We start from the raw sequence: 12,020 nt of genomic DNA, 5'->3' as shown, positions 1-12,020 counted from the left end.
CCCAGATATATACATTTCACATCATTTTAGCACTAAAATTTAGCTTTAAGCAGATCCAGTTATTATACGTCAAAACTATGCAATAGTTTTAAATATTTTTTTAATTTCTCAGAGATTTTTGGGGTGATCTATTCCCCCATTGCTACAGCACTGACCCCAGGTAGAAACGATCACATATATAAGATTAGGGAAATGGACCGTTTCGGATTTAAGATGCCGTTTTCCGCGTACAAGAAGGAATTAAAACAATGACGATAGTTTAGCTCTGGGATAGCTTGACATAAAGTTGACTAGATAATATATGCTCCGCATGTGAAGTTAATATTTCATTATGTTTGTAAATACTATCTGCATGAATTTTTCGCCATGTTATAACTCGCTCATTAATTCCTTGCTACAATACCTCATCGCGTTTCTATGAGTAACAAGTAGTTATACTTGCATGGTAGTATGTTCGTGTCTTTATTGCTCTCCTAGTTTCCAGTGTAACCGCTGGTGGTAGTGTTGAATGTTTGGCCTAAGTGCGGTTTCTTATTGAGGCTAAGATGAGATGAGCAATCTTGGCGTGGCTTCACTCCGTGCCACACACCCTTGTGATAGCTTGCACAGTACATCGGGGATGAAGATGAATGTAACCATAGGGATTGTCTCGTAGCACATGACGCCAAAAACTAGCCATTTTCAATGCGTGTTTATATCACCTTGTCAGATTTAAAATTGAATTGCACCGGTGGTCGGGCTCAGAAATTAAGTTCACGTATCATTTGATAAGATGATGTACGTAATTTGATTTTGAGTCATTGGGAAACGTCGGCGGAAATGAAACCAATAACATAGTGCAGAGTACGACAGGAATTCATAAATATTACTTATTTTTACCCACTTATTTTTTATATTAATATTAAAGTGTATAACAAGCTTCTTCGCCAGAATCGTAAGACAGAGTTCCCCATTTACGTGACATATCCACCAGCTCACTCCTATCTTCTCTATCAATCACTGATTTCTGCCAACAACAGGATTAAAACAGATTTAAAACTTATTTACAATATTCTAAATTCACACATTGATTGTCCTGATTTACTTTCATCCATTAATTTTAGATTGCCTTGCCGATCCACTCGCACCCATTCCTTACTCCATACGCCTATCCCTAGACTATCCCTCGTTAAGCGCTCACTCCAACACCGCCTTTGCTCCCTGCTCAATTCATTACCAGACAATATTGACCCGTTTTTTCTGCCCTTAAACTCATTTGTCAAACTCGCCATGTCCCATTCCTCGGCGAATAAATAGACCTCCCTCTCCACCTCCCTCTCCACGTGCCTTCTATTTTGTTCTTTACTATCTTATGCCTGTACTCTTTGTTCAGATTTTTTATGTTAAAATTTCATGTTTGTTACTGCATCACCATAAATTGGTAGAAATGCAGTACGAGAGCAACTCCTTAAATAAATAAATAAATAAATTACCTATCGGGAAAAAACTTAAATCTTAAATACTAAAATAATGTCAATACCGACTAAAACGGCCCTCAACCTCTATTCTGTATTGTAAAATACAAAGGAAGGCTGCGCGGTTCGTCAAAAACTGCTACGGGCGTACAGTCAGCGTTACCACGATGTTAAGCGAATTAGGCTGGAAGCCGCTGGAGACTCGGAGGCTGCGCGCTATGTTTAAATTGCTTGAACAATTGAGAATAGATATCTTTATGAGCGACACAGAGAACATAATATTAAAGCCATACTATATTTCCAGGTCCGATAGAAGCGATAAATTAAGAGAGATGTTTTGCCGAACGGATAGATATGGGAATTCGTTTTTCCCCCGAACCATAAAGGACTTTAATAAACGCTAGTTCCAACCTCGTTAAAGCACTTCATTTTTTTTAGCAGTAAACGGCTGGTGTCCTAACACACCCTGCCACACGCCTTTTAGGCGGCTTACGGGGTATTATCGAGGATTATTACGAGGGGTATTATTCTCCTCTCTGGTATTATGTATATGTATTCTCATCCCTGACAGCGGTGTAACTTAGTGATTAGGCTTAATATCATGACGCTTGCAGTTGGCAGGTTATTTGGGGATTTGACGGATGGGAAAAAAATAATAAATTTGGCGCTCAGTCGGGCAATGGGATCACCGCTTTCTCTCTCTCTCTCTCTCTGCAGGGCAGTTAAGGATCGAGAAGATAACATCGCGAAAGTCTCTGGTCACGTCCGGATGAGATAATACGGCATTCCCGGGACGAGAGATTTCGCTACAATGTGCCCGTCTATGAATCACGCATGCATCACTCTTTATTTTGCCAGAAATGTAAGAAGGTACATGGCATTGTGATTCACGTCGTCTGAGAAAATATCTTCTTCGAATTTCCTAAGTAAGTTAAGCTCATACTTCGATCTACGCTCCTGTAAAGATTCCCATCTTAACTCGTGTAACATACTGGAAACGCTGCACTTTTTGTCGTAACAACTCATCACAAATCTGGCCGCCCTGCGCTGTACTCGACTGATTTCAGCTATTAGTCCTACTTCGTAAGGGTCCCATACGCTAACAGCATATTCTGAGGCCTCACTAGAGTCAGGTAGGTTATTTCTTTCACCTTTCTTGGGCATTAACCGAGAATTCTTTTTACAAATCCCAGTTTACGGTTAGCTTTCCCGCATACTTCACGTGTGTGTATGTACCGGTTCACCAAAGTCGCAAACGTTTTTTCTTTCAGAATCGTGAACCGGTTAGGGGGTTTCAGGACCCCACAGCCCAAAGGAATGCGGGGTATACTTAGCAATATATATTCTGAACGTTAAATTAATCAATACCTTACTATATCATTCTATCCGATATGGTTTAGCGAGGGTAGAGCTCGCTCCAGATTAAGCCATAGGCGAGTGAACGTCACACAATCGGGGTAATGGGGTCAATTCCTTTCCCTGGGCCACCGTGCACTTAAACGATTTTACTTCTATATCATCTACATCTAAATCTACAAAATACCCTGAGAGTCACCTCTTGGGTGTTTGGCATTAATCACCAGCATGCAATTGGACTTCCACATGCACACCTCACGGTCCAATAAACGTCACGCATACTAACAAATTGTACTACCATATGCTGTTAGAAATAATAATAAAATTCAGAAACATGCATTAAATTTTACATAAGTTAGTAGGCTACACTACAAGTCACCTAATCTAATTATAAGTTCTAACGCTGCCATCATAATCTCTTATTGATCGTGGAAAAAAGAAGGGGGTGTTTGAAGGATTCACTCGGCATTTGAATCCAAAACTCCTCAGTCAGCAGCCACGCGCTCGAATAAGTTACCAGGCTCACCAATTCATCAATATATATGATGAATAAATTTACAATATTTTTTTTTCGTAGTACTTCCGTTATGCCATTCATCATCTATTCGTTCCAAGCTTGATAAAGGAAGGTTTAGTTAAAGCGAGAAGTTGCCTATCTTTGGATGGGTACAACGAAACAAATTTCCAGTGACAATTAGTTCAATTGTATTAGGCTCAACTATGTGGAAGTTAAAACACGAAAATGAAAAGGAGACTTCTTAGATTTCCACTATAAATCAGTGGAAATCAACGAAGTCTCCTATTCATTTTCCAGTGACAAGTTCGATGGACCAGAATGACGTAACATTTATAAAATGGAGAGCATTTACCATCGAAGAAATAAGATCAATTAGGCAGTGTTCAAATTCAACCCGACGTCACTTGTTCTCCGTTGAGTTTCACAATTCGAGGAAGACCTCCCGACCTTCTGAAACTGCGCGGACATTCTATCGGAATTTCAATGACCTTGGCAGTCGCAATTGAAAGGATCGCGCTCGGCGCTGGAATCAGCGAGGAATCAACAGAAGGAGGGTTTTCATAAGGCAATTACAGGGATCTCGTCGTTCTTATCGGTTTTCTAGGGAAATAAGGTCCCCTGTAAATATCACTCTGTTCAGGAGTTTCACATCATTACCAGCAGTCATCAATTCTTTTGATCGGTTTGACGCAGACATCCATTCAACTCTCTTATCCGCTAACCTTTTAATACTTGAAGTTCTACCCTTCCACCTGCCCTCCAATTTTTGTTATTGTTGGATAAAACTATCTCGTCTTCTACCAAAGGATTTCAAAAGACTTCTCTTCTACACTACAATTCTTATAAATTCCGCATTACACACTCGATATATCCATTTGATTTTCATCTTTTTTTAACCCATTATAACCCAATGCTGCTTCCAAGTATCATCCAAAGTGTATACATTTTCAACTCTATTAAGGAAAGATTTAAACTAAGTCTTCTTTTTCGCTGTAAAGTTTAATGGCGCAAAATTTAACTGCCACAATAATTATGATTGAGTAGAAAATTTTTACATTTTTAAAATGAGAAGTCTTGAAATTTAATTTTTCTCAGAATCAGCTCTGGGTCATAAAGGGTTAATACCACATTTCGATAGCTTCCAAGCTTGATTAATCCGCTGCTGTCATCGCTCATCCCTCACTACCAAAAGGAGAATACTCCAAATCCTGAAACATTTCTTCCTGATTTCCAAGCTTATATTTTCAGCCGTCAAAAAAGAGCTCGTAAATTTGAAAGATTGAAGGATTATTTTTTTCTTTACAAAGTTTTTATCATTACTATTTTAACACCCCTAGTAATTTTTAAAACTTCAAAAACAAATACATACGTTTAAAATATCGGCCAACTCCTAGTAAGTGTTGACACTACATGACTCCAATCCATCGCACCATAGTCGGCCAGCACAGGGGACTCTGCGAAGAAGGAAAGAGACCGTTAATCATGGGATAATTTTACGTGCTGGAAACCATTTTATTGACATCACCCGGTTCCGACGAATGAAAAGAATGTGATCATGACTGATTAGCCGTCAGAATAAATTTTTGAAAGCTTTTGAGTAATAAATTCGAGATTTTCTCATTAATTGCAGTTTAGGCTCGTTTCATACTCTTACGCTATTAGGCACAATACGTTTTCGATTCATTGTCGGTGGCCGTCGATAACGAATTAACGTCTTTAGGTACACCCAAGCGGTTCATATCACTTGTGTGTTGGCCACGATCGGGTACATAGCTTATTTTGAAACCGTATTTGTGAGTTTATTGTTATTTTCGAACTATTAAATCATTGTTATCTACGGAGATAAATCCACTTTGAACGCCATTTTCTCACGAACTGTGCTTCTAATTTTTCTGAAAGCCCTGAAATAGCGAAAATAGTTGAGTTAACGTCATCTACATTTTTTAGCGCTAATACAAGAGTGCATTTGCTAATACAAGAGTGCATTTTGTGCATGTGGGAGTCCAAATGCATGCTGCATGCTGGTGATTGATCGCCCCCTGCCAAACACCCTAGAGGTGGCTCGCAGGGTATTATGTAGATGTAGATGTACAATTACTTTTAAGTTCTCTCTCTGGCATGCATTTGAAAGATTCCATTCCTTCGGTGACCGAGACGTCATCTTTATACACGGAGGAGTTTTTGAGAAAATTCCGTTAAAATAGGATCCAAAGTTTGCCAACCGCCAAACACCACGCCTTTTTCCATAGAAAACCTAACAAGAAATTGTAACTGCAAGGATGAATTTCTGACTATATAAACGAAGAAATAAATTTACTTTCAATTATAGTTTATATCAGTGCAATCAATTGAGCAGTTACAACACTTCAAACTCTGTAATATCGACCTTTCGCCAAGAGAGTAGATTATAGTTCCAGTGTCGACAGAGGATGTACTTCGAGGGTATTTTACTCGAGGAATGCCTTTTCCCAAAAGGGTGACGCTCATCAATGATTTACTCCCGGAGTTCGTGAACTGTTTTTCGGAATGAAGGGCCGCCGAAGGAGAGGTGGTCAAGGGGTGCGTTTTTTCTTTTGGGCCGAAGGAAAAGGTCAAGCCAAAGTCCAGAGCAGGCAGGGCAAGGAGGGCAGTCGGAGGACGAAGATAGTGAGGGACCCTAAGGATTCAGGCGACCGAAAGGTCAGCAGCGAGTAGATTTATATTTCAGACTCCCTCCGTGAAAGGAATGCGAAACCGAAAAGTTGAAGGCTAAGAGGCGACGCGGCTCACGCCCACACTGGAGCTAATAAAGACAAAATCCGAAGATTCATGCGCGATGGAGTGGAACTTTCTCAGAGTGAAATAAACACTATGCAATTTTTCACTATAGTAAAATATAATACAACAGAGATTTCAATGTTACTTCATCATCTTCAAGGTGCAAATGGCGTGTAGTACATTCAATTTATACAATTTTTAACTGGAGTGGGGGAAGTAAGGGGAAAGAGCGGAGGGGGAGGAGATGGGAAAACCTGAAGAAAGTAAACGGAATGGAAAGGAGAAAAGAGGGGAAGATGATGCCTTGATGAACCGCAGAAAGATTATTATCATCAATATTAAAGTATTCTACCGATTAAGGAAGGCTTCCATGTGGTACTTAAGAGACATACTGAGAGCTATACCATACCAATCTAATTTGACGCTCTTGATCTCACCAGTTTATGGAAATGCACATTCTCTACGAACCTCCAACATTCCTATCGAATTAATGGTTTCCATAGCGCTGAGTAAATGTACTAAGAGTTATGAAATAGTCAGTTTGATCACACACGGCCATAGAGCAATGCTTTTATTCAAACAATTGCTTTTATCTCTTATTTGAAAATGCAAACATTTTTACGCATATCCATCCGCACAAAGCAGCGCTAATCGATTTGTTTTGGTTTATAGTTCGTAGACGGCCGCATCGGTGTGGGAGCGCTTATGTTGTACTTTAAAACATTCCAATTTGGCAGTACTTGAGTTAGTACAACCGAATATAAAGGCCTTCAACTAGTACGCGTGCCTTGGGTAGTAGATTTCAGGGGCGGCAAAATTTGAAAAGCTTATAGAGAAGGTATTTAATTTTTATAATTAAAATATTAAGCAATAATTATTTGTTTATAAATTATTTAACAATAATATAAATAAAAATTCCTAATTTCAAATATATGGTGCGTAATTCCAACTACCGCATCTCAAAAAAATAGCTCATGGATGTATTACACAGGTCAACAGTGGTTTTGGTGCCGGAGCTTTTAAAGCTGATTCCAAGTATAATTGGGGTGCTGAATCCAAATATGATATTAGTTTTTTCCTATCAGCTCTAGTTTTCAAGATACAGATATGTTGTTACTCCCTAATCTAATCAATAACACAGGTCAACAGTGGTTTTGGTGCCGGAGCTTTTAAAGCTGATTCCAAGTATAATTGGGGTGCTGAATCCAAATATGATATTAGTTTTTTCCTATCAGCTCCAGTTTTCAAGATACAGATATGTTGTTACTTACGTAAAAAAATGTTCAATATGATGATATTACATAAATGATAAAACCCACAAAATATAAAGACTTGATTTATTTATAGGAATGTTAAATCACCTACAATTACAATAGTTTTACAATACAATTGAATACAAATAGTAACATTTTTCACTGAAATAAAGCAATTTAAAGAAAAAAAAGACGTAAAAACGTCACTCAACACTACGGAAGCTCCTTTTGCGCGATTTTCTTGCGTGCACTTTGTTAAAACAGTCTCGTTTTAAGCACCAGCAGTAATCTACCATCATATATTTATCTTTCTTGGTAGCGATCTTACATTGTTTTGATTTTTTGGTGATCTCATTCTCCTTGTTTTTCACTTGTGTCGCCTAAATTTTCAGGAAAACAGTCTAAGTGACTGTGTATAGTGAACTTTTATGCTAATATTACATCCAAGTGGTTTAAAGTTAGTGAGCATATTGTTTACCAGCTCAAGATAATTTCTCTCGCTTGTGATTTCCCAGAAAAAAATTAATTACCTCAACAAATGAAAGCCAACTGTTTTTTAAAATCTCATTCAATGGCTTGACAAAAGCAGTTTTGTGGCCCATCTGTGTCTGATTTGTGGCCCATCAAAACTACCAGCTTTAAGTTTTTCTATACTTATCTGCGGCATTTTTATTCTTATGTAGCCGAAGCATGGTTCATCCTTGTCAAGAACCTTTACAAATTGCTTCATTAAGCCTAGTTTAACATGAAGAGGCGGTAAGTGATTTTCTCCCGTTCACCAAAGACTTAGCAATAATGTTTTTACCCAATAATTAAGTTTTCTCCTTTTGACCACTCCTTAATCCAGTGGTTTGTCTGTCCCTGCTAGCACAGAGGCACCAGAAACAAGGATATTTTGTGTTGCTAAATTGCTGCCCAAGAAGAAAGTTCACCAATTTTAAATCTACACAAATCACCTAGCGATGTCCCTAGTATTTTATCTTCTGTAAGGCCAATACTATTGTATCATATTCTTCTTTCGTTTCAGTTGAATGAGCGATTGGTATTGAGCCTTACTTGTTAACATTGTGAAGAACACATTTTAAACTACGCTTGCAGCTATCAATGAACAAACGCCAATCACTAGCTTCATATTGCGGTAGTCCCATTCCTTTCAGAAGATCTCTAACGTCTAAACAAAATGTAAGATTGCCTTCTTGAGTAAAGAGGGGTAGCAGATCCTTTTCAATTGTGGGATAAAAATTAATTTTTTGTACCTTGTTCCATTAAATTCTTTTCATGCATCCTTGAAGCTAGTAGTTCAGACGCTTCCTTCGGTAAGTTCAATTCTCTAACAAGTGTGCTTTGTTCATCTTGATTGATGTTGAGGATTTGTTGATACTGCCTCGTAGTCACTGCCACTATCGTCAATAGAATCAGGCTCATATTTATCCTCACATACATCACGTAATGTCTGAAATATTAGGATCGGGATTTCTTCTGAATGGGGTACCGGGTGTCTAGCTGAAGGCAAATCTGGAATTTTCATTTGTGGCGATTGTTTCGATTAATTCCCGAAACATTTACCATGCAAAAATAACAGTCGTTAATATGGTTTGTAGGTTCTCTCCAAACCATTGTCACACCAAACTTTAAACTTTTCCTTTTTCCTGTAGTTCAATACCGCTGATGTTCTGTACATGTTTTACACACAACATGCGGTTCCTACTTTTTACCTTGGTCACCAAGCTGAACACCAAAATATCCTAGGCATGCACGTTTCACAAAGTCTGTAATGTTTTTCCTATTTTCTTTTAAAGTATATTCCCCACAAATGTAACAAAACACATCACAATGATTTACACAGCTTCTTCGAATTGAGCTCATTTTTAGAGGCTACTTTACAAAAACTTTGAGAATTTGACCATTTGTTTTCGGAAATCCCCTTACTGCTTACTTACTCCCGCCTCTCCATTTTCAAAGACACACTCTCTCTTTACCCTATACCCCCTTTTTTACTCTTCTCCACTTATCTGTGATTCTTCCCACGTGTCATTATTCTACAGTTATGACTAAGGTCCTTTTCCACCGTGGGTTTCCCACATCCCTTAGTTGTATGTTTTCCCACTGCCTCAGCTCTGTGCGCCTGTCTCCCCCTTCTTCAAACACGCCAAATCCTCCCCAACCCCTTTCTCAAAGGTATAAAGGTGATTTTCAAAGTAAATACTGCAGAGTGATTATGAATTAGTTTATTTATAGATTGATTTAAATATGAAAAATATTTTCTGAAATATATCAAAAATTTGAAAGAATATAATCATAAAATGCACCGTATCTAAAAAAGTAGAGCTGTTACATAAAAACGGATATCATATTTGGATTCAGCACCACTAATATTGTTAATATCAGCTCAAAAACTCCCGGCACCAAAAAAAAAGTTTTTTTTTGTTGGCCTGTGTTATATTTTAGTAGGGGGGAGGGGAGGAGCGAAGGGGGGTGGCAAACTGATCTTTGCTCCCCCCTGAAAGAAACTCCTAGTTCCGGCACTGGGAATATATTTAAGCGGTTGGTTTACTTGGTGGCAATTTGGAATTCGGCCATGGAGCACACCCTGACCAACAATAGGGTGGTTATTTTTTTATTGCCTAAATATAATTATTATTGCCTATTAAACTAATATAATTTTTATTGCCTAATATTTTCCTATTATTTTTTTATTGCCTAAATCGAAAGATTATTACTCCTGGAGTACATATTTCACGCTTTCAGATTTTTAAATGACGATATCTATTTTTCGCGATTAAATGAAAAGTGAAATGTTTCCAACGCGCGAAAACGCGACGGCTACGTATGAATGCTGGGAAAAGCCCGTGTGACGTCAGTATGGTTCCCGCTGCCGCCGTGGAAGGTGACCTTGGGGCGTGGATGTGTGCGCCGCTGCGATGCAGGCTGCTAGCAGGTAGCAGAGTACCCTGCTAGCAGATAGCGCTTGGCTTAAATAAGGATTATTAATACCTACCTTAAATAAACGAAGGAAACTTTCCGACCATAGGCAGTTTTAATAGGTGATTATTAAGAGATGTTTCCCTGAGTGCTGTGCCTCATGCATTCATTGGTAATCTCAGACGTTGTAAAACTCCTATCCACTCGTATAGAAACTAGGTCCCTGTGACGTCACGTGGAGTGGTATCGCATGGGCGCCAATCTGGCCTTTTTCTGCATTTAAAATTGACCATTGCCATTCGTCTAAACTGGGATTTCTAAAACCAAATAATTTGTATTCTATGAATACACTAATGGTGGTTAATGAATCGCAATCAATGCCTTTCGTTTTCTTTGATGAAGGAAACTACCCTATTGCTTTTATCACTTATTTGAATATACTACCTTGAAATTATTTCCTCAGACGTCTTTTCTACTACTAGAGATACAGGCAAATGTTGAACTGAGAATAGGCACTCGGCTAAGCCAGAAAAATAAAAAATGACAATATAACGTTTACGTGAGTAATCAGTCTAAAAAAAGACCGTCCCAGAGAGCGGTGTAAGTCCTGCGAGTCACATCCGTCAATAATAACACTCGGATAAGCTCGGCAGTCACGGTCGTTATCTGCTTAAGGTGACTCACGACCAGAAGAGTCAAGGAACTGTTTTCTGAGCACAGCCGTCGCCTTCACGAGTGAGTGGAAAAAGGGAAGCAAGGGGCGTGATGGAAGGTGTCCCTCCCCTCTTAACGGAAAATGTATTGGTGAGCCATAGATCGAATCGAGTGGAGAAGAATTCCATCAAGCAGACAAAAGGGCCGTCCCCTTTCTTGCCCGAAATTAATACAAAAAATGAAACGGTAGATTGAAATTCTAGTATTCAATGTAGCCCGAAAAGTAGAGGAACAAAAACCAGCATGAAAAAATGTAATTTCTGAGGGGAGCCAATAATACACCGTAGCAGTGGCGGACACAGATGGGGGACACAGGGGGCGCGCCCCCCCCCTTGTGGGGCCGCCCGTATTGCCAGACTTTGCAGAACCACAAGTGTAACTTCTTTTATCATAAGATGGCCATTACCTTGTATTTTTACATAATCACTTGAATTAAAACCTTCTTAAACTTTGCATGTGACTTGATTATTTTTTATTACGATAAAAGTAAAAGTAACTCGAGGTACCTTTTACGCCCCCCCCCCCCACTTGAGTTTTTTCTGTATCCGCAACTGCACCGTACTTTTCTTTTTTGAGCTGGAGTGTAGGCGATTACACTTCAAGAGGTAGCCACTCATGACCGACAGTAACACACAGCGAGAAGGGCATATGCGTAATATTTTGATCCTGCTGCGAGAACGGCGGTGACACTAACATAAATTGTCGTGAGGAAAAAATTCTCCTGGAGCGGGAAATGAACCACGTACCTCTACGCGCAGACCATTACGCTACATAGGTTCCTAATTTCCCATGGCAATTGTACCGAGGTTCATGGCACTTGTCGTTAGGCGGTCGTCGCGGTCCTTCAGGAAGGCCCATCGATATTCAGGAACCTGGATAGAGCAGTGATCTGCGCAGTGGCCCCTAGAAAGCAAAGGCCCGTGGTTCATTTCCCGGTCTACAGGTTTTTTTTCCTCATGTCAATTTACGCAGGGAGGGGCATAATTTGAGATTATTATTAAAATGTCGGTTATTTAGAAATAAAATCATGAAAAAACTCTACAGAAT

General features: G+C 39.1%; 1 protein-coding gene across 7 annotated transcripts in view; it reads right to left on the bottom strand.

The window, feature by feature from the left end:
- LOC124159560 (ras-specific guanine nucleotide-releasing factor RalGPS2) overlaps window positions 1-12,020 on the bottom strand; it is a 327,801-nt gene that overhangs the window by 169,915 nt on the left and 145,866 nt on the right. For 6 of the 7 annotated variants that reach the window (XM_046535444.1, XM_046535446.1, XM_046535455.1 and 3 more), the window contains one exon: window positions 4,697-4,781. The exons of the other annotated variant lie outside the window; for it this stretch is intronic. The gene's annotated coding sequence lies outside the window, so the exon portion shown is untranslated. The remainder of the gene's footprint in view (window positions 1-4,696; window positions 4,782-12,020) is intronic. 7 annotated transcript variants of the gene reach the window in all.

The sequence above is a fragment of the Ischnura elegans genome, chromosome 5 (assembly GCF_921293095.1).
Source record: "Ischnura elegans chromosome 5, ioIscEleg1.1, whole genome shotgun sequence".
NCBI classification, from domain to species: domain Eukaryota; kingdom Metazoa; phylum Arthropoda; class Insecta; order Odonata; family Coenagrionidae; genus Ischnura; species Ischnura elegans.
The sequence above is the reverse complement of the archived record's forward strand: the minus strand, read 5'-3'. Positions and strand labels throughout refer to the sequence as shown.